The sequence below is a fragment of the Anomaloglossus baeobatrachus genome, chromosome 6 (assembly GCF_048569485.1).
Source record: "Anomaloglossus baeobatrachus isolate aAnoBae1 chromosome 6, aAnoBae1.hap1, whole genome shotgun sequence".
Classification (NCBI taxonomy): domain Eukaryota; kingdom Metazoa; phylum Chordata; class Amphibia; order Anura; family Aromobatidae; genus Anomaloglossus; species Anomaloglossus baeobatrachus.
Window position 1 is genome coordinate 582473283 of NC_134358.1, and position 18964 is coordinate 582492246.

The 18964-nt window shown below is 60.3% G+C and overlaps 1 protein-coding gene across 1 annotated transcript in view; it reads right to left on the reverse strand.

Moving 5' to 3' along the window:
• Positions 1–17497, reverse strand: part of LOC142243736 (chondroitin sulfate glucuronyltransferase-like) — a 30746-nt gene extending 13249 nt beyond the window's left edge. The window contains 2 exon segments of the mRNA XM_075315938.1: positions 14429–14461; positions 17456–17497. The gene's annotated coding sequence lies outside the window, so the exon portion shown is untranslated.
• Between the last annotated feature and the right edge of the window lie 1467 nt (positions 17498–18964).

Consider the following 18964-nt stretch of genomic DNA (forward strand, 5'->3'; position numbering starts at 1 on the left):
TCCCCCCACATGTGCTGCAAGCCAGCCACCCTCCCCCCACATGTGCTGCAAGCCACCCGCCCCCTACATGTGCTGCAAGCCACCCTCCCCCCGGGGCCCCCCCTCCTCCATGTGCCATCTCTCTCTCCCATCAGACTCTGCCCCCCTCCCCGATCTGCTGCCTGCTCTCTCCCATTTTCCATCTACTGCCCCCTCTCACACTCCTCGATCTGTTGCCTCCTTCATCTGCTGCCTCTTCTGTCTGCTGTGATCCTGCTGCCTAGATCCATCCTGTAAGGTAGGTATCCCCATCTCACCCCCCCCCCATCCTCTGCGCCATTTCCCATCCATCCGCTGCGCCATTTCCCATCATCCATCCGCTGCGCCCTTTCCCATCCTCTGCCGCTCCTCCACCCGCTGCGCCATTTCCCATCATCCATCCGCTGCGCCCTTTCCCATCCTCTGCCGCTCCTCCATCCGCTGCGCCCTTTCCCATCTTCTATCCGCTGCGCCCTTTCTCATCTGCCGCCCTGCCCTCTCGCATCGCATTATCCAGCGCAGTTGCTCGCTTCCAGACTGCAGTGGATGATGCGATGCGAGACTCGTGCATTGCTCTCACGTTTGGCACTGGTCTTAGTGGCAGGCGCTCTTTTTTTTTTTTTTTTTTTTTACTGATGTCTGTATTTTTTATTTCGCCAAACTAATTTTTTTTGTATGGGGGGGGGTCTAGTTTCCAAAATGGGATCACATGTGGGGGAGCTCCATTGTTTAGGCACCTCAGGGGGTCTCCAAATGAAACATGGCGTCTGCTAATAATTCCAATCAATTTTACTGTGAAATGGCGCTCCTTCTCTTCTGAGCCCCGCTGTACGCCCAAACAATTGATTTCCACCACATATGAGGTATCGTCGTACTCAGGAGAAATTGCACAATACATTTTATGGTGCATTTTTTCCTGATACCCTTGTGGAAAAAAAAGCTACCTGTTTGAAAAAACAATTTTGTGGTAAAAAAAAAAGAATAAAATATTTTCACGGCTGAACATTACAAACGTTTGTGAAGCCTCCAGGGGTTCAAAGTGCTCACTAAACAGCTAGATAAATTCCATGAGGGGTCTAGTTTCCAAAATGGGGTCAATTGTGGGGGAGCTCCATTGTTTAGGCACTTCAAGGGGGGTCTCCAAACGCAACATGGCGTCCGCTAATAATGCCAACCAATTTTGCTGTGAAATGGCGCTCCTTGCCTTCCGAGTCCTGCCGTGTGCCCAAACATTTGATTACCACCACATATGGGGTATCTGCGTACTCAGGAGAAAATGCACGATACATTTTATGATGCATTTTTCCTGATACCCTTGTGAAAATACTAATTTTTATGGCTAAAGTAACATTTTTGTGTTAAAGTAAAATTTTCATTTTTTTTCGTCTACATTGCTTTGGTTGCTGTGAAGCTCCTAAAGGGTTAATAAACTTCTTGGATGTGGTTTTGAGCAGAGTGAGGGGTGCAGATTTTAGAATTGGGTCACTTTTGGGTATTTTCTGTCGCCTAGGTTTCTCAAATCACTCCAAATGTGATGTGGTACCTAAAAAATTTTTTTTTGTAAATTTTGTTGGAAAAATGAGAAATTGGTGATGAACTTTGAACCCTTCTAACTTCCTAACGGAAATTTTTTTTGTTTCAAAAATTGCGCTGGTGTAAAGTAGACATGTGGGAAATGTTATTTAGTAACTTTTTTGTGTGACATATCTCTCAGATTTATGGGCATAAAAATTTCAAATTTTGAAAATTGCAAAATTTTTCAAAATTTTTCGCCAAATTTCCGAAATTTTCACAAATAAACGCAAAACATATCGGCCTAAATTTACCACTGGACATGAAGTACAATATGTCACGAAAAAACAATCTCAGAATCGCCAGGATCCGTTGAAGTGTTCCAGAGTTTATAACCTGTCAAAGTCACACTGGTCAAAATTGCAAAAAAATGGCCCGGTCCTTTAAGGTGAAAAACAGGCTGGGGGCTGAAGGGGTTAAGAAGATAGTCAGATCAAAGGCGGCAACTAGAGTATTATGAGCAAAGGAGGCCGCCCGTATGATGAGCAATGGAGGCCGCCCGTATGATGAGCAATGGAGGCCGCCCGTATGATGAGCAATGGAGGCCGCCCGTATGATGAGCAATGGAGGCCGCCCGTATGATGAGCAATGGAGGCCGCCCGTATGATGAGCAATGGAGGCCCGCCCGTATGATGAGCAATGGAGGCCGCCCGTATGATGAGCAATGGAGGCCGCCCGTATGATGAGCAATGGAGGCCGCCCGTATGATGACAGGTGGAAAAAAAATACGTCTCAGAGATCTCATTATATGTATAAATACATGTGTGGTCAATATAAAAAGGACGGCGCAGGACATATTCCTTCCAAAGGACAACACGAAGGACCAGGGGGGCACTCACTGTGGAGGGGAAGGGGGGGGGGGAGAGAGGATTCCGGCAGCTAAATAGGAAAAGGGTTTCTTTACAGTTAGAGCAGTCCAGACTGTGGAATTGCGACCACAAGAGGTAGTAATGACAACACTATAACAGCTTTATATCAGGGCGGAGGATTCTTCAGGACAACATTGTGGGTTATAGAGGATATAGTGATGAAATGTAGAATTGGTGGTGGAGGGTTGTGGTAGACGGAGCGGGGGCCTTCACCCTATGGAAACTATAAGGCTATGTGTCCACGGGAGAATGTAGCTGCGGATTTTTTCTGCATCAAAAATCCGCCGCTTTTCCCGCAAAATTCCGCACCTTTTTCAAAGGTGCGGATTTGCCCGGATTTTTTTTTTTCCCCCAATTTTAAAGCCAAAAATCCGGATGAAAAATCTGCAACAATAATTGACATGTTGCAGATTTTTCCGGACCAAAAATCCGCACGAAATCCGCTGCGGAAAAAATCCGCAGCAATGGGCCACAGCATTTCCAAAATGCCATAGAAAATGGCTGGGAAGTACCTGTGCTGCAGATTTTCGGGAAATTCCGCAGCTTTTTCCGCGGCAAAAAAGCCGCGCATTTTTCCGCAGCGTGGGACACATAAACCTAAACCCTTTCCGTTACATTTTGTACTTACTGATCGCACGTTGTGTCTGGGGAGATTGACGGCAGAAAGTAACAATTAGTCCTACAACCCCCGGAAAACAGCGGAAAAACCAAAATCAGGGCTCCAGCCCAAAGCCCCGCGTCTCCAGCCCACAGCCCCGCGTCTCCAGCCCACAGCCCCGCGTCTCCAGCCCACAGCCCCGCGTCTCCAGCCCACAGCCCCGCGTCTCCAGCCCACAGCCCCCGCGTCTCCAGCCCACAGCCCCGCGTCAGGGAAAATAAGACCTCTGGTCCTCCAGTCTCCCAAAACCCAGCAGCAGGCGAGACACGAGGAAACAGGATCCAGTCCCCAACAGCCCGAGTAACGTCCGATGTGAAGTCCCCAGCAGCAGCAGCCCCAGATCATGTGCACGGTCCCCTGGCCACTGCCTCCGGGGGAGGAGATACACCCCACCTCTGTACACACCATTCACAGTGTGGAGACCTCCAGACTGTACATTGTGTAACATAAAGACCCCCAGCAGAGAGGAACAAAGGCCCCACCCCCACTGGATAGGACAGGGACTGTAGATCCCGGATCCGCAGTCACCACTGAGCGTCAGGAGCGTGTGTTCTGCTTTATGGATCGAGCACCTGGAAAGCCGGCAATGATTCTGTACGAGACGAGATTTCCACCAACAATCAGCGGAAGATTCCAGAGAACACACAACACGGAAAAGTAATAACGGGACCTCATGAAGCCCCGTATTCCAGTGCGAGCTCCTCCAGCGCAGCCCAGCACCGGTGACTCTGGATCAGGCACCCGCCTCTGTACTTGGGAGCAGCATAATTGCCAGTTACAAACACCCAACGGTTGACACCCCCCCCCCCCGTCACTTTGGGGCTCCAGCGGTCGCCTCCCCCCCCCCCCCCCCCGTCACTTTGGGGCTCCGGCGGTCGCCTCCCCCTCGTCATGTTGGGGCTCTAGCGGTCACCTCCCCCCCGTCATGTTGGGGCTCTAGTGGTCGCCCCCACCCTCATGTTGGGATTCCAGCAGCCTCGCTATCTGTTCCTGTTCTCTAGTGACATTATGGAACCTCCCTCCATGTTCGTCACTTACGTGTCCCACACTGGGTGGAGGAACGTCCTGACGGGGCTGTAGGACGCTCCCTGTCACTGACGTGTGGCCGCCATGTCGCTCCCGGGCGGTCAGTGTTGGGCAGTCTTCAGTCTGTTCCCGTCACTTCAGATGCTCCGAGCTGCAGAGTTGTGTCTGGAACGTGTTAGATTTCGGGGCCTTTATTTCCGCCTCAGTCAGTGGCAATCATCTCCAAATACTGGAAACTTTCTATACGGAGGACTCACCGCTCCAGCTCAGTGTACATTGTGCGGCCCGTGCTGAGGCCGCGGTGTCCTCACTGCCGCGGTGTCCTCACTGCCGCGGTGTCCTCACTGCCGCGCCGCCATAAGGCTGGTGTCACACGTCCGGGCTTAATCAGGTACCAGTCACATGCATGGTTATGGTCATACGTGTGTCATACATGTGTTACGCGTGTGACATCCGTGTTTGCATACGTGTGACACGTACCGGGTAAAACACGTGTCTCTGTAATGAAAAGATGTTCTATATTTACCTGTATCCAGCGATGCTGTCTCCCACTCTGCTGCCTCCCGCTTTTGATCCCCGCTCATTATTTTCATTGCTCTTCACTGCCTGAGGATCTGGAAGCTGGAGCACCGCCGGGGACAGCGGAGTATACAGCAGTTTGTGAAGTGACGTCCAGGGGGGTCATCAGGGTTCCCAATGAACTCTCATGAACCCCTGGAAGTCACTATCGTGACACTCGCTGTAGCGCAGTTGTCGCAGGGGTGTCATCAGAGTTCATTGGGAAATCTGATGACCTCCTGGACGTCCCTGCACACACAATGCTGGCAGATCACTCACCTGTCACTAGCGATGTCCCCAGCAATGCTGTCCTCGGCGGTGCTGTCTCCTGCGCTGTCACTGCGCTGCCCCTGCTCTCAGCTGCTCAATGCGGTGAATAATCAATGAAAATAATGAGCGGGGGTCAGGAGCGGGGGTCAGGAGCGGGGGTCAGGAGCGGGGGTCAGGAGCGGGGGTCAGGAGCGGGGGTCAGGAGCGGGGGTCAGGAGCGGGGGTCAGGAGCGGGGGTCAGGAGCGCTGGATACAGGTGAATATAGAAAATCTTTTTATTTAAAAACCCGTGTTTTCTCCGGTCCGTGTCACACCGATGTCACATGGATCACATCAGTGTGCGGTCCGTGTGACGTCCGTGCTGCTGGAGAAGAAGGGAATTTTGTTACTTACCGTAAATTCCTTTTCTTCTAGCTCTTATTGGGAGACCCAGACGATTGGGGTATAGCTACTGCCCTCCGGAGGCCACACAAAGCACTACACTAAAAAGTGCAAGGCCCCTCCCCTTCTGGCTATACCCCCCCGTGGTGTCACGGGTTCTCCAGTTTTAGTGCCAAAGCAAGAAGGAGGAAAGCCAATAACTGGTTTAAACAAATTAACTCCGAGTAACATCGGAGAACTGAAAAACCGTTCAACATGAACAACATGTGTACCCGCAAACAACAAAAAAATCCCGAAGGACAACAGGGCGGGTGCTGGGTCTCCCAATAAGAGCTAGAAGAAAAGGAATTTACGGTAAGTAACAAAATTCCCTTCTTCTTCAGCGCTCTATTGGGAGACCCAGACGATTGGGACGTCCAAAAGCTGTCCCTGGGTGGGTAAATAAATACCTCATGTTAGAGCTGTAAGACAGCCCTCCCCTACGGGGAAATCACTGCCGCCTGCAGGACTCTTCTACCTAAGCTGGCATCCGCCGAAGCATAGGTATGCACCTGAAAATGTTTGGTGAAAAATGTACAGACTCAACCAGGTAGCTGCCTGGCACACCTGTTGAGCCGAAGCCTGGTGTCGTAGTGCCCAGGACGCACCCACGGCTCTGGTTGAATGGGCTTTCAGCCCTGAAAGAACCGGAAGCCCTGCAGAACGGTAGGCTTCCAGAATTGGTTCTGTGATCCATCGAGCCAGGGTGGCTTTAGAAGCCTGCAACCTCTTGCGCGTACCAGCGACAAGGACAAAAAAAAAAAAAAAAAAGTGCATCGGAACGGCGTATGGGCGCCGTGCGGGAAATGTAGATTCTGAGTGCTCTCACCAGATCTAGCAAACGTAAATCATTCTCATACCGGTGAACCGGATGATTGCAAAAGTACGGTAAGGAGATATCCTGATTAAGATGAAACGAGGATACGACCTTAGGGAGAAACTCCGGAATGGGGCGCAGCACTACCTTGTCCTGGTGAAACACCAGGAAGGGAGCCTTGGAAGACAGAGCTGCCAGCTCAGACACTCGCCGAAGCGATGTGAACGCAACGAGAAACGCCACCTTCTGTGACAGGCGAGAAAAAGGAACTTCCTTCAGAGGCTCGAAAGGCGGCTTCTGGAGAGCAACTAGAACCCTGTTCAGATCCCATGGATCTAACGGTCGCTTGTACGGGGGTACGATATGACAAACCCCCTGCGGGAACGTGCACACCTTAGAAAGACGTGCTAGACGCTTCTGAAAAAAACACGGATAGTGCTGAGACTTGCCCTTTGAGGGAGTCGAGTGACAAGCCCTTTTCTAACTCCTATTGTAGGAAGGAAAGAAAAGTAGGCAATGCAAATGGCCAGGGAGACACTCCCTGAGTAGAGCACCAGATTAAGAAAATCTTCCACGTTCTGTGGTAGATCTTAGCAGACGTAGGCTTCCTAGCCTGTCTCATGGTGGCAACGACCCCTTGGGATAATCCTGAAGACGCTAGGATCCAGGACACAAAGGCCACCCAGTCAGGTTCAGGGCCGCAGAATTCCGATGGAGAAAATGGCCCTTGGGACAGTAAGTCTGGTCGGTCTGGTAGTGACCACGGTCGGCCGACCGTGAGATGCCACAGATCCGGGTACCACGATCTCCTCGGCCAGTCTGGTGCGACGAGTATGACGCGGCTGCAATCGGATCTGATTTTTTGCGCAGTACTCTGGGCAAGAGTGCCAGAGGTGGAAACACATATGTGAGCCGGAACTGCGACCAATCTTGCACTAAGGCGTCTGCCGCCAGAGCTCTGTGATCGCGCGATCGTGCCATAAATGCCGGGACCTTGTTGGTGTGCCGAGACGCCATTAGGTCGACGTCCGGCACCCCCCAGCGCAACAGATTTCCTGAAACACGTCCGAGTGAAGGGACCATTCCCCCGCGTCCATACCCTGGCGACTGAGGAAGTCTGCTTCCCAGAATTCTACGCCCGGAATGAGAACTGCGGATATGGTGGATGCTGTGTCCTCCACCCACAGTCCTCCCTGACTTCCTGGAAGGCTTGCTGACTGCGCGTCCCTTCTTGGTGGTTGATGTATGCCACCGCTGTGGAGATGTCCGACTGGATTCGGATCTGCTCTCCTTCTAGCCACTTCTGGAAGGCTAATGGGGTAAGATACCCTGCCCCGATTTCCAGAACATCGATCTGAGGGGTGGACTCCTGCTGAGTCCACGTCCCCTGAGCCATGTGGCGGAGACAAACTGCTCCCCACCCTGACAGACTCGTATCTGTCGTGACCACTGCCCAGGATGGGGGCTATGACAATGAGGTGGGAATAAGCCACTATAGCAGAGAGTCCTCGGCCGTCTGGGAAAGGGAGACTTCCCTGTCCAGGGAGGTTGACTGCCCGTCCCATTGGCGGAGAATGTCCCATTGCCGTTGGCGCAGATGAAACTGCGCAAAGAGAACTGCCTCGATGGCTGCCACCATCTTCCTTAGGAAGTGCATGAGGCGCCTTAAGTGGTGCGACTGGCCTTGAAGGAGAGACTGCACCTCTGTCAGCAGTGAACGCTGCTTGTTCAGCGGAAGCTTCACTCTTGCTGATAGAGTATGAAACTCCATGCCGAGATACGTTAGTGATAGAGTCGGGGACAGATTTGACCTTGCCAAATTGATGATCCACCCGAAAGTGGAGAGTCTCCCGCGTAACATTCAGGCTGCGTTGGCATGCCTCGAGGGAGGGTGCTTTGACGAGTAGATCGTCCAAGTACGGGATCACCGGGTGTCCCTGAAAGTGCAAGACTGCTACCACTGCTGCCATGACCTTGGTGAACACCCGTGGGGCTGTCGCCAGACTGAATGGCAGAGCTACGAACTGAAGATGTTCGTCTCCTATCACAAAACGTAGAAAACGTTGGTGCTCCGTAGCAATTGGCACGTGGAGATAGGCATCTTTGATGTCTGTTGAGGCAAGGAAGTCTCCTCGAGACATTGAGGTAATGACGGATCGGAGGGATCCCATCCGGAACCGCCTGGCGTTCGCATGCTCGTTGAGCAGTGTCAGGACCAGAACGGGACGGAAGGAACCGTCCTTTTTTGGAGCCACAAAGAGATTGGAGTACAAACCCTCGCCCTCGTTCCTGAGGGGAGACAGGGATCACCACTCCTTCTGCTCTTAGAGCATCCACCGCCTGCAGCAGGGAAATGGAGTCGGAGGACGAGAACAGAACACTGTCCTGTGCACGTGAGCACAATGTCCGTCACCCACCGGTCTGTGACCTGTGGCAGCTAAATGTCGCCAAAGGCGGGGGAGTCTGCCATCAACCGCGGATGCGGAGAGAGAGAGAGAGAGCTGAGAGTCCTGAGGAGACCGCCTTGGTAGCGGTTCCTCCGACTGCCTTCCTTGGGCGTGATAGAGCCCGGCCGGAATCTGAGCCCGTCTGAGGTTTTGTAGCCCTTTTGCACGAGGACAATTGGGACCTGCCGGAGCTTGGGAAGGACCGAAACCTCGACTGTACTTTTAGGACAGTATTAACAGGGTAAGTCGCAGTGCAGACATTGCGGGGTTACGGACGCCTCTGCGGTACAGATGTCCCTGTGCTCAAGGCCAGCTGCGCAAGAACAGCTGAAAAGGTTAGGTTGCCTATACGGCTGTGGATGCCGGAGCAACCGACACGCCGATAGCTTCCTAGACAGATTTCAACCAGAGTCCATCTGTCTGTGACTGGCATCTTTAAGTGAAGCCCCATCTCCAGTGCAACTATGGCTCTAGATGCAAGCCTGGAGATTGGAGAATCCACCTTTGGACCCTGGGTCCAGCGCTGACCACGTCAGGGGAAAAGGGATAACGTGTATCCTAAAAACGTTTGGAGAAGACGCTTATCTGGTAAGCGTGGTGTTCCTGGACTGCTTCTCTGAAGTCAGCGTGGCCAGAAAAATACTCAATATCTGTGTGAGATACTGAAAAGGGACTTCTCCTGTTCGTCTCCTATCTCCACTGGGGGAGCTGAGGGAGAAAGATCCAACCTTCCATTGATGGACGGTATAGGACATTCCGTATGGCGTTACCACCCGGTGTATCCGGATCGATAGCGATGTCAGTATCAAAGCCCTGAAGAGCTGCCTTTTGGTCAAGTAGATTGCCCATGGGTGCAAGTCTCTATATTATGACTACTCCGTCCCTGTCCATGGACAGGGTTGACAGGAGGTTTCTTTGGCCACAACTAGTAGAAACCCCGGCAGACGAAGTGCTAGAGACCCCCGCAGACGACGTGCTACAGGGAAGCATGCACACAATGGGACGGTGTCATGAACAGCATCCCATGTAGTAAAAACAACACTGAAAATCTGTGTTGCTTTTTTGCCGCTGCCGACTAGCTATCTAGAAGTATATAGCCAAGATTGGTGACCGTACAGTGCAATGTATAGCATACAGGCATAAAGTACAAATGACCACTGCAGCACAAGCAATACAAGCAGCATAGAAGCCTGTGCCCTGGCACCCCTGCTCTTCTGCTGCTGTATACTAGTCATCTAGGGGAATATAGCCAAGAGTGACCCTACAGTGCAATGTATAGCATACAAGCACAAGTACAAATGAACACTGCAGCACAAGCAATACAAGCAGCATAGAAGCCTGTGCCCTGGCACCCCAGCTCTTCTGCTGCTGTAGACTAGTCATCTAGGGGAATATGGCCCAGAAGAGTGACCATACAGTGCAATGTATAGCATACAAGCACAAGTACAAATGCACACTGCAGCCCATGCAATACAAGCAGCATAGAAAAAAACCTGTGCCCCAGCACCCTTGGTTTTCTGCTGCTGTAGTCTAGCCATTCCAGGAGAATATAGCTAAGACTAGCGACTGTACAGTGCAATGTATAGCATACAAGTATAAACACAAATGAACACTTCAGTACGTGCAATACAAGCAGCATAGAAAGCCTGTGCCTTAGCACACCTGCTTTCCTGCTGCTGATGTGTCGCTCCCCAAGCGGGCATATAGCGACCTATGCAGTTAAAAACAACACATGTACACACTGCAGTTATATGTGGTCAGCACTATGTGTGCCGCTTACCGCCCGCCTATAAGCGGGTGTATGATCGCCACCGTCCTGCCTGGTTGCTGAAAGTCCGAGCTCGGACTGCAGTAATGGCTGCCGGCGTCTTCCCCAGCTCGTGTGAGGAGGGGCGGGCCGTGGTCGTGCCCCCAAGGCAGAGCGGGAATCCGGCGTCCGACAGTGTGCAGTGAGAGGGCTGGAGCATGTAAATAAGGCTCCAGCCCTCGGCGCTGCTGATTGCTCAGCGCCTGTCCCCTTCCCTGAGTGACAGGGAGGGGGCGGGAACGAAGCGGCACTAGGCCGCAGAAGCCGGGGACTGGATTTATAAGCGCCGCCGCCGTAAAAGCGCGGTCGGCGCCCAGTCCCCGGCGAACTACAAGTCCCAGCCGCGCCGCCGCTCCCGGAGCGTCCGGCGCGGTAGTTCCCAAAACACAAAGTCACTCAGCAAGGCTGCAGTGACTGTAACCCCTTACTGTCCCCGGCGCACTAGCACACCCAGCAAGTCTGGAGTGTGCTGTGCCTGTGTGTACGGGGACACAGAGTACCTGTTAATGGTGCAGTGCCATGTCCCTGAACGGTACTCCAGCTCCGTATCCAGCAGGTTCAAATGGGTCTGTGGATGGAGCCCGGCGTCAGAGGTTTGAGGCCGGCAGGATCCCACTTCACCCAGAGCCCCTCAGGGGGATGGGGAAGGAAAACAGCATGTGGGCTCCAGCCGCCGTACCAGCAATAGGTACCTCAACCTTACAACACCATCAACGGGTGAGAAGGGAGCATGCTGGGGGCCCTATATGGGCCCTCTTTTCTTCCATCCGAAATAGTCAGCAGCTACTGCTGACTAAAATCTGTGGAGCTATGCGTGGATGTCTGACCTCCTTCGCACAAAGCTTGAAAACTGGAGAACCCGTGACACCACGGGGGGGTATAGCCAGAAGGGGAGGGGCCTTGCACTTTTTAGTGTAGTGCTTTGTGTGGCCTCCGGAGGGCAGTAGCTATACCCCAATCGTCTGGGTCTCCCAATAGAGCGCTGAAGAAAAAACGAGCACATCTCCGTGTGAAATAGCGGGGCCACACGGTCCGTGTGAAAACACGGCCGTGTGAGAGTGCACAATAGGGTAACATGGGTACGGATGTCACACATACCTAAAACACGGACGTCTGAAACCAGCCTAACCGGAAGACGTCTGTAACGGGGAACACAGAGGCACAGGAGGGTCTTCACTGGTATCAGGGTATGGCCGACAATGCTGCGCTCACCGAGGGGGGGGGGCTGAAGCACAATAGCTCATTTCCCTGACGTGAGACCGCCGGGTGGAGACGCGGGACTGCCCGGTGGAGATGTGGGACCGCCGGGTGTATATGGGCTGTCTGCTCGCACCCCTGTAATCTGCACATATTCCTCGTCTCTGATGTCTGAGAAACTGATTCTTCATCTCTATAACTCTGACCATAACAGCTTCTTTATCCATTTTATTCCTTTACTTCTTTAGTACAGGACACATGGCGGCCAGAGGGGCGGCCAGAGGGGCGGCCAGAGGGGCGGCCAGAGGGGCGGCCAGAGGGGCGGCCAGAGGGGCGGCCAGAGGGGCGGCCAGAGGGGCGGCCAGAGGGGCGGCCAGAGGGGCGGAGGCGGCCAGAGGGGCGGAGGCGGCCAGAGGGGCGGCCAGAGGGGCGGAGGCGGCCAGAGGGGCGGCCAGAGGGGCGGAGGCGGCCAGAGGGGCGGCCAGAGGGGCGGAGGCGGCCAGAGGGGCGGCCAGAGGGGCGGAGGCGGCCAGAGGGGCGGAGGCGGCCAGAGGGGCGGCCAGAGGGGCGGAGGCGGCCAGAGGGGCGGCCAGAGGGGCGGAGGCGGCCAGAGGGGCGGCCAGAGGGGCGGAGGCGGCCAGAGGGGCGGCCAGAGGGGCGGAGGCGGCCAGAGGGGCGGCCAGAGGGGCGGAGGCGGCCAGAGGGGCGGCCAGAGGGGCGGAGGCGGCCAGAGGGGCGGCCAGAGGGGCGGAGGCGGCCAGAGGGGCGGCCAGAGGGGCGGAGGCGGCCAGAGGGGAGGCCAGAGGGGCGGAGGCGGCCAGAGGGGAGGCCAGAGGGGCGGAGGCGGCCAGAGGGGAGGCCAGAGGGGCGGAGGCGGCCAGAGGGGCGGCCAGAGGGGCGGAGGCGGCCAGAGGGGCGGCCAGAGGGGCGGAGGCGGCCAGAGGGGCGGCCAGAGGGGCGGAGGCGGCCAGAGGGGCGGCCAGAGGGGCGGAGGCGGCCAGAGGGGCGGCCAGAGGGGCGGAGGCGGCCAGAGGGGCGGCCAGAGGGGCGGAGGCGGCCAGAGGGGCGGCCAGAGGGGCGGAGGCGGCCAGAGGGGCGGAGGCGGCCAGAGGGGCGGCCAGAGGGGCGGAGGCGGCCAGAGGGGCGGCCAGAGGGGCGGAGGCGGCCAGAGGGGCGGCCAGAGGGGCGGAGGCGGCCAGAGGGGCGGCCAGAGGGGCGGAGGCGGCCAGAGGGGCGGCCAGAGGGGCGGAGGCGGCCAGAGGGGCGGCCAGAGGGGCGGAGGCGGCCAGAGGGGCGGCCAGAGGGGCGGAGGCGGCCAGAGGGGCGGCCAGAGGGGCCAGAGGGGCGGAGGCGGCCAGAGGGGCGGCCAGAGGGGCGGAGGCGGCGGCCAGAGGGGCGGCCAGAGGGGCGGCCAGAGGGGCGGAGGCGGCGGCCAGAGGGGCGGCCAGAGGGGCGGAGGCGGCGGCCAGAGGGGCGGCCAGAGGGGCGGAGGCGGCGGCCAGAGGGGCGGCCAGAGGGGCGGAGGCGGCGGCCAGAGGGGCGGCCAGAGGGGCGGAGGCGGCGGCCAGAGGGGCGGCCAGAGGGGCGGAGGCGGCGGCCAGAGGGGCGGCCAGAGGGGCGGAGGCGGCGGCCAGAGGGGCGGCCAGAGGGGCGGAGGCGGCCAGAGGGGCGGCCAGAGGGGCGGAGGCGGCCAGAGGGGCGGCCAGAGGGGCGGAGGCGGCCAGAGGGGCGGCCAGAGGGGCGGAGGCGGCCAGAGGGGCGGCCAGAGGGGCGGAGGCGGCCAGAGGGGCGGCCAGAGGGGCGGAGGCGGCCAGAGGGGCGGCCAGAGGGGCGGAGGCGGCCAGAGGGGCGGAGGCGGCCAGAGGGGCGGAGGCGGCCAGAGGGGCGGAGGCGGCCAGAGGGGCGGCCAGAGGGGCGGAGGCGGCCAGAGGGGCGGCCAGAGGGGCGGAGGCGGCCAGAGGGGCGGCCAGAGGGGCGGAGGCGGCCAGAGGGGCGGCCAGAGGGGCGGAGGCGGCCAGAGGGGCGGCCAGAGGGGCGGCCAGAGGGGCGGCCAGAGGGGCGGAGGCGGCCAGAGGGGCGGCCAGAGGGGCGGAGGCGGCCAGAGGGGCGGCCAGAGGGGCGGAGGCGGCCAGAGGGGCGGCCAGAGGGGCGGAGGCGGCCAGAGGGGCGGCCAGAGGGGCGGAGGCGGCCAGAGGGGCGGCCAGAGGGGCGGAGGCGGCCAGAGGGGCGGCCAGAGGGGCGGAGGCGGCCAGAGGGGCGGCCAGAGGGGCGGAGGCGGCCAGAGGGGCGGCCAGAGGGGCGGAGGCGGCCAGAGGGGCGGCCAGAGGGGCGGAGGCGGCCAGAGGGGCGGCCAGAGGGGCGGAGGCGGCCAGAGGGGCGGCCAGAGGGGCGGAGGCGGCCAGAGGGGCGGCCAGAGGGGCGGAGGCGGCCAGAGGGGCGGCCAGAGGGGCGGCCAGAGGGGCGGAGGCGGCCAGAGGGGCGGCCAGAGGGGCGGAGGCGGCCAGAGGGGAGGCCAGAGGGGCGGAGGCGGCCAGAGGGGCGACCAGAGGGGCGGAGGCGACCAGAGGGGCGGCGGCGGCCAGAGGGGCGGCCAGAGGGGCGGCCAGAGGGGCGGAGGCGGCCAGAGGGGCGGCCAGAGGGGCGGAGGCGGCCAGAGGCGGCCAGAGAGGCGGCCAGAGGGGCGGAGGCGGCCAGAGGGGCGGGGGCGAGATACGGGTGAATAAATGGGGGACCCTGAGAACCTCAGAAGATCTAATGAGGAGACATTACCTGTGACTGGAAGAAGAGCAGCGACATCACCACCTGCAGGAAACAAGAGCAATCAGCAACACACAGGCAGGAAGAGGGCGCACACACACCCCCGCCCTCACCCCCCCCCCTCGTCCTCCTCGCCTCAGCCCCCCTCGCCTCAGCCCCCCTCATCCTCCTCACCTCAGCCCCCACCCCCCCTCATCCTCCTCGCCTCAGCCCCCCCATCCTCCTCGCCTCAGCACCCCCTCGCCTAGAGCCCCCATCTCCCCTCATCCTCCTCGCCTCAGCACCCCCTCGCCTAGAGCCCCCATCCCCCCTCATACTCCTCGCCTCAGCCCCCCCTCGCCTAGAGCCCCCATCCCCCCTCATCCTCCTCGCCTCAGCCCCCCCCTCGCCTAGAGCCCCCACCCCCCCTCATCCTCCTCGCCTCAGCCCCCCCTCGCCTAGAGCCCCCACGCCCCCTCATCCTCCTCGCCTCAGCCGCCACCCCCCCTCATCCTCCTCGCCTCAGCCCCCCCTCGCCTAGAGCCCCCACCCCCCCTCATCCTCCTCGCCTCAGCCCCCCCTCGCCTCAGCCCCCACCCCCCCTCATCCTCCTCGCCTCAGCCCCCCCTCGCCTCAGCCCCCACCCCCCCCTCATCCTCCTCGCCTCAGCCCCCCCTCGCCTCAGCCCCCACCCCCCCTCATCCTCCTCGCCTCAGCCCCCCCTCGCCTCAGCCCCCACCCCCCCTCATCCTCCTCGCCTCAGCCCCCCCTCGCCTCAGCCCCCACCCCCCCTCATCCTCCTCGCCTCAGCCCCCCCTCGCCTCAGCCCCCACCCCCCCTCATCCTCCTCGCCTCAGCCCCCCCTCGCCTCAGCCCCCACCCCCCCTCATCCTCCTCGCCTCAGCCCCCCCTCGCCTCAGCCCCCACCCCCCCTCATCCTCCTCGCCTCAGCCCCCCCTCGCCTCAGCCCCCACCCCCCCTCATCCTCCTCGCCTCAGCCCCCCCTCGCCTCAGCCCCCACCCCCCCTCATCCTCCTCGCCTCAGCCCCCCCTCGCCTCAGCCCCCACCCCCCCTCATCCTCCTCGCCTCAGCCCCCCCTCGCCTCAGCCCCCACCCCCCCTCATCCTCCTCGCCTCAGCCCCCCCTCGCCTCAGCCCCCACCCCCCCTCATCCTCCTCGCCTCAGCCCCCCCTCGCCTCAGCCCCCACCCCCCCTCATCCTCCTCGCCTCAGCCCCCCCTCGCCTCAGCCCCCACCCCCCCTCATCCTCCTCGCCTCAGCCCCCCCTCGCCTCAGCCCCCACCCCCCCTCATCCTCCTCGCCTCAGCCCCCCCTCGCCTCAGCCCCCACCCCCCCTCATCCTCCTCGCCTCAGCCCCCCCTCGCCTCAGCCCCCACCCCCCCTCATCCTCCTCGCCTCAGCCCCCCCTCGCCTCAGCCCCCACCCCCCCTCATCCTCCTCGCCTCAGCCCCCCCTCGCCTCAGCCCCCACCCCCCCTCATCCTCCTCGCCTCAGCCCCCCCTCGCCTCAGCCCCCACCCCCCCTCATCCTCCTCGCCTCAGCCCCCCCTCGCCTCAGCCCCCCCTCGCCTCAGCCCCCACCCCCCCTCATCCTCCTCGCCTCAGCCCCCCCTCGCCTCAGCCCCCACCCCCCCTCATCCTCCTCGCCTCAGCCCCCCCTCGCCTCAGCCCCCCCTCGCCTCAGCCCCCACCCCCCCTCAGCCCCCACCCCCCCTCAGCCCCCCCTCGCCTCAGCCCCCACCCCCCCTCATCCTCCTCGCCTCAGCCCCCCCTCGCCTCAGCCCCCCCTCGCCTCAGCCCCCACCCCCCTCAGCCCCCACCCCCCCTCAGCCCCCCCTCGCCTCAGCCCCCACCCCCCCTCATCCTCCTCGCCTCAGCCCCCCCTCGCCTCAGCCCCCACCCCCCCTCATCCTCCTCGCCTCAGCCCCCCCTCGCCTCAGCCCCCACCCCCCCTCATCCTCCTCGCCTCAGCCCCCCCTCGCCTCAGCCCCCACCCCCCCTCATCCTCCTCGCCTCAGCCCCCCCTCGCCTCAGCCCCCACCCCCCCTCATCCTCCTCGCCTCAGCCCCCCCTCGCCTCAGCCCCCACCCCCCCTCATCCTCCTCGCCTCAGCCCCCCCTCGCCTCAGCCCCCACCCCCCCTCATCCTCCTCGCCTCAGCCCCCCCTCGCCTCAGCCCCCACCCCCCCTCATCCTCCTCGCCTCAGCCCCCCCTCGCCTCAGCCCCCACCCCCCCTCATCCTCCTCGCCTCAGCCCCCCCTCGCCTCAGCCCCCACCCCCCCCTCATCCTCCTCGCCTCAGCCCCCCCTCGCCTCAGCCCCCACCCCCCCCTCATCCTCGCCTCAGCCCCCACCCCCCCCTCATCCTCGCCTCAGCCCCCACCCCCCCCTCATCCTCGCCTCAGCCCCCACCCCCCCCTCATCCTCGCCTCAGCCCCTATTACACCCCCGTCCCGTCCTCCTCACCTCAGCCCCACGTCCTCATCACCTCAGCCCCCCCTCGCCTCAGCCCCCACCCCCCCTCGTCCTCCTCGCCTCAGCGCCCCCTCGCCTCAGCCCCACCCCCCCTCAGCCCCCACCCCCCTCGTCCTCCTCGCCTCAGCGCCCTCTCGCCTCAGCCCCACCCCCCCTCAGCCCCCACCCCCCTCGTCCTCCTCGCCTCAGCGCCCTCTCGCCTCAGCCCCACCCCCCCTCAGCCCCCACCCCCCTCGTCCTCCTCGCCTCAGCGCCCTCTCGCCTCAGCCCCACCCCCCCTCAGCCCCCACCCCCCTCAGCCCCACCCCCCCTCAGCCCCCACCCCCCTCATCCTCCTCGCCTCAGCCCCCAACCCCCCTCATCCTCCTCGCCTCAGCCCCCCCCTCGCCTCAGCCCCCCCCCCGTCCTCATCGCCTCAGCACCCCCCCGTCCTCATCGCCTCAGCACCCCCCCCCGTCCTCATCGCCTCAGCACCCCCCCGTCCTCATCGCCTCAGCATCCCCCCGTCCTCATCGCCTCAGCACCCCCCGTCCTCATCGCCTCAGCACCCCCCCCGTCCTCCTCACCTCAGCCCCCCGTCCTCCTCACCTCAGCCCCCCGTCCTCCTCACCTCAGCCCCCCGTCCTCCTCTCTGGCCGCGCACCTTCTCTCGTCACTCGGGGCCGGCGGTTGTGTGTATATATAACACAGTATCAGAAAACCAGCGCGGAAGAGGAGGAGCCAGCACAGCAGTGATCACGTGTCTAGAGCGGTCACGGGGTGTTATGTAGGAAGAGGGAGGCGACAGATGAAGGAGAGACTGTCGCTATACAGAGAAGGGCGGGGCCTGTGCGAAGAGGAGGAGGGGCCTGTACGTAAGAGGCGGGGACTGTACAGAGAGGAGGCGTGAACTGTTCATAGAAAGGGCGGGGACTGTATAGAGAGGTGGTGACTGTAGGGAGAAGAGGCGTGCACTATGAATATATGCACGGAACTGTATGGAGGAGGGGCGGGGACTGTACGGAGAAAGGGCGGGGACTATATGTAGGAAGGCGGGGACTGTAAAGAGAAAGGGCGGTGACTATGTAGAGAGGTGGGAACTGTACAGAGAAAGGGCGGGGACTTGACAAAGATGTGAGTTGTACATGGAGGAAGGGAGGAGAGAGGGACAGATATGGATGGAGAATGTGAGCTGTACATGTGGGAGAGGGGAGGAAAGAGGGACTGATATAGATGGAGAATGTGAGCTGTACATGGGGAGGGGAGGAGAGAGGGACTGATATGGATGGAGAATGTGAGCTGTACATGTGGGAGAGGGGAGGAAAGAGGGACAGATATGGATGGAGAATATGAGCTGTACATGGGGAGGGGAGGAGAGAGGGACAGATATGGATGGAGAATATGAGCTGTACATGGGGAGGGGAGGAGAGAGGGACTGATATGGATGGAGAATGTGAGCTGTACATGTGGGAGAGGGAGGAAAGAGGGACTGATATGGATGGAGAATGTGAGCTGTACATGGGGAGGGGAGGAGAGAGGGACAGATATGGATGGAGAATATGAGCTGTACATGTGGGAGGGGAGGAGAGAGGGGCTGATATGGATGGAGAATGTGAGCTGTACATGGGGGAGGGGAGGAGAGAGGGACAGATATGGATGGAGAATATGAGCTGTACATGTGGGAGGGGAGGAGAGAGGGACTGATATGGATGGAGAATGTGAGCTGTACATGGGGAGGGGAGGAGAGAGGGACAGATATGGATGGAGAATGTGAGCTGTACATGGGGAGGGGAGGAGAGAGGGACAGATATGGATGGAGAATGTGAGCTGTACATGGGGAGGGGAGGAGAGAGGGACAGATATGGATGGAGAATATGAGCTGTACATGTGGGAGGGGAGGAGAGAGGGGCTGATATGGATGGAGAATGTGAGCTGTACATGGGGGAGGGGAGGAGAGAGGGACAGATATGGATGGAGAATATGAGCTGTACATGTGGGAGGGGAGGAGAGAGGGACTGATATGGATGGAGAATGTGAGCTGTACATGGGGAGGGGAGGAGAGAGGGACAGATATGGATGGAGAATGTGAGCTGTAC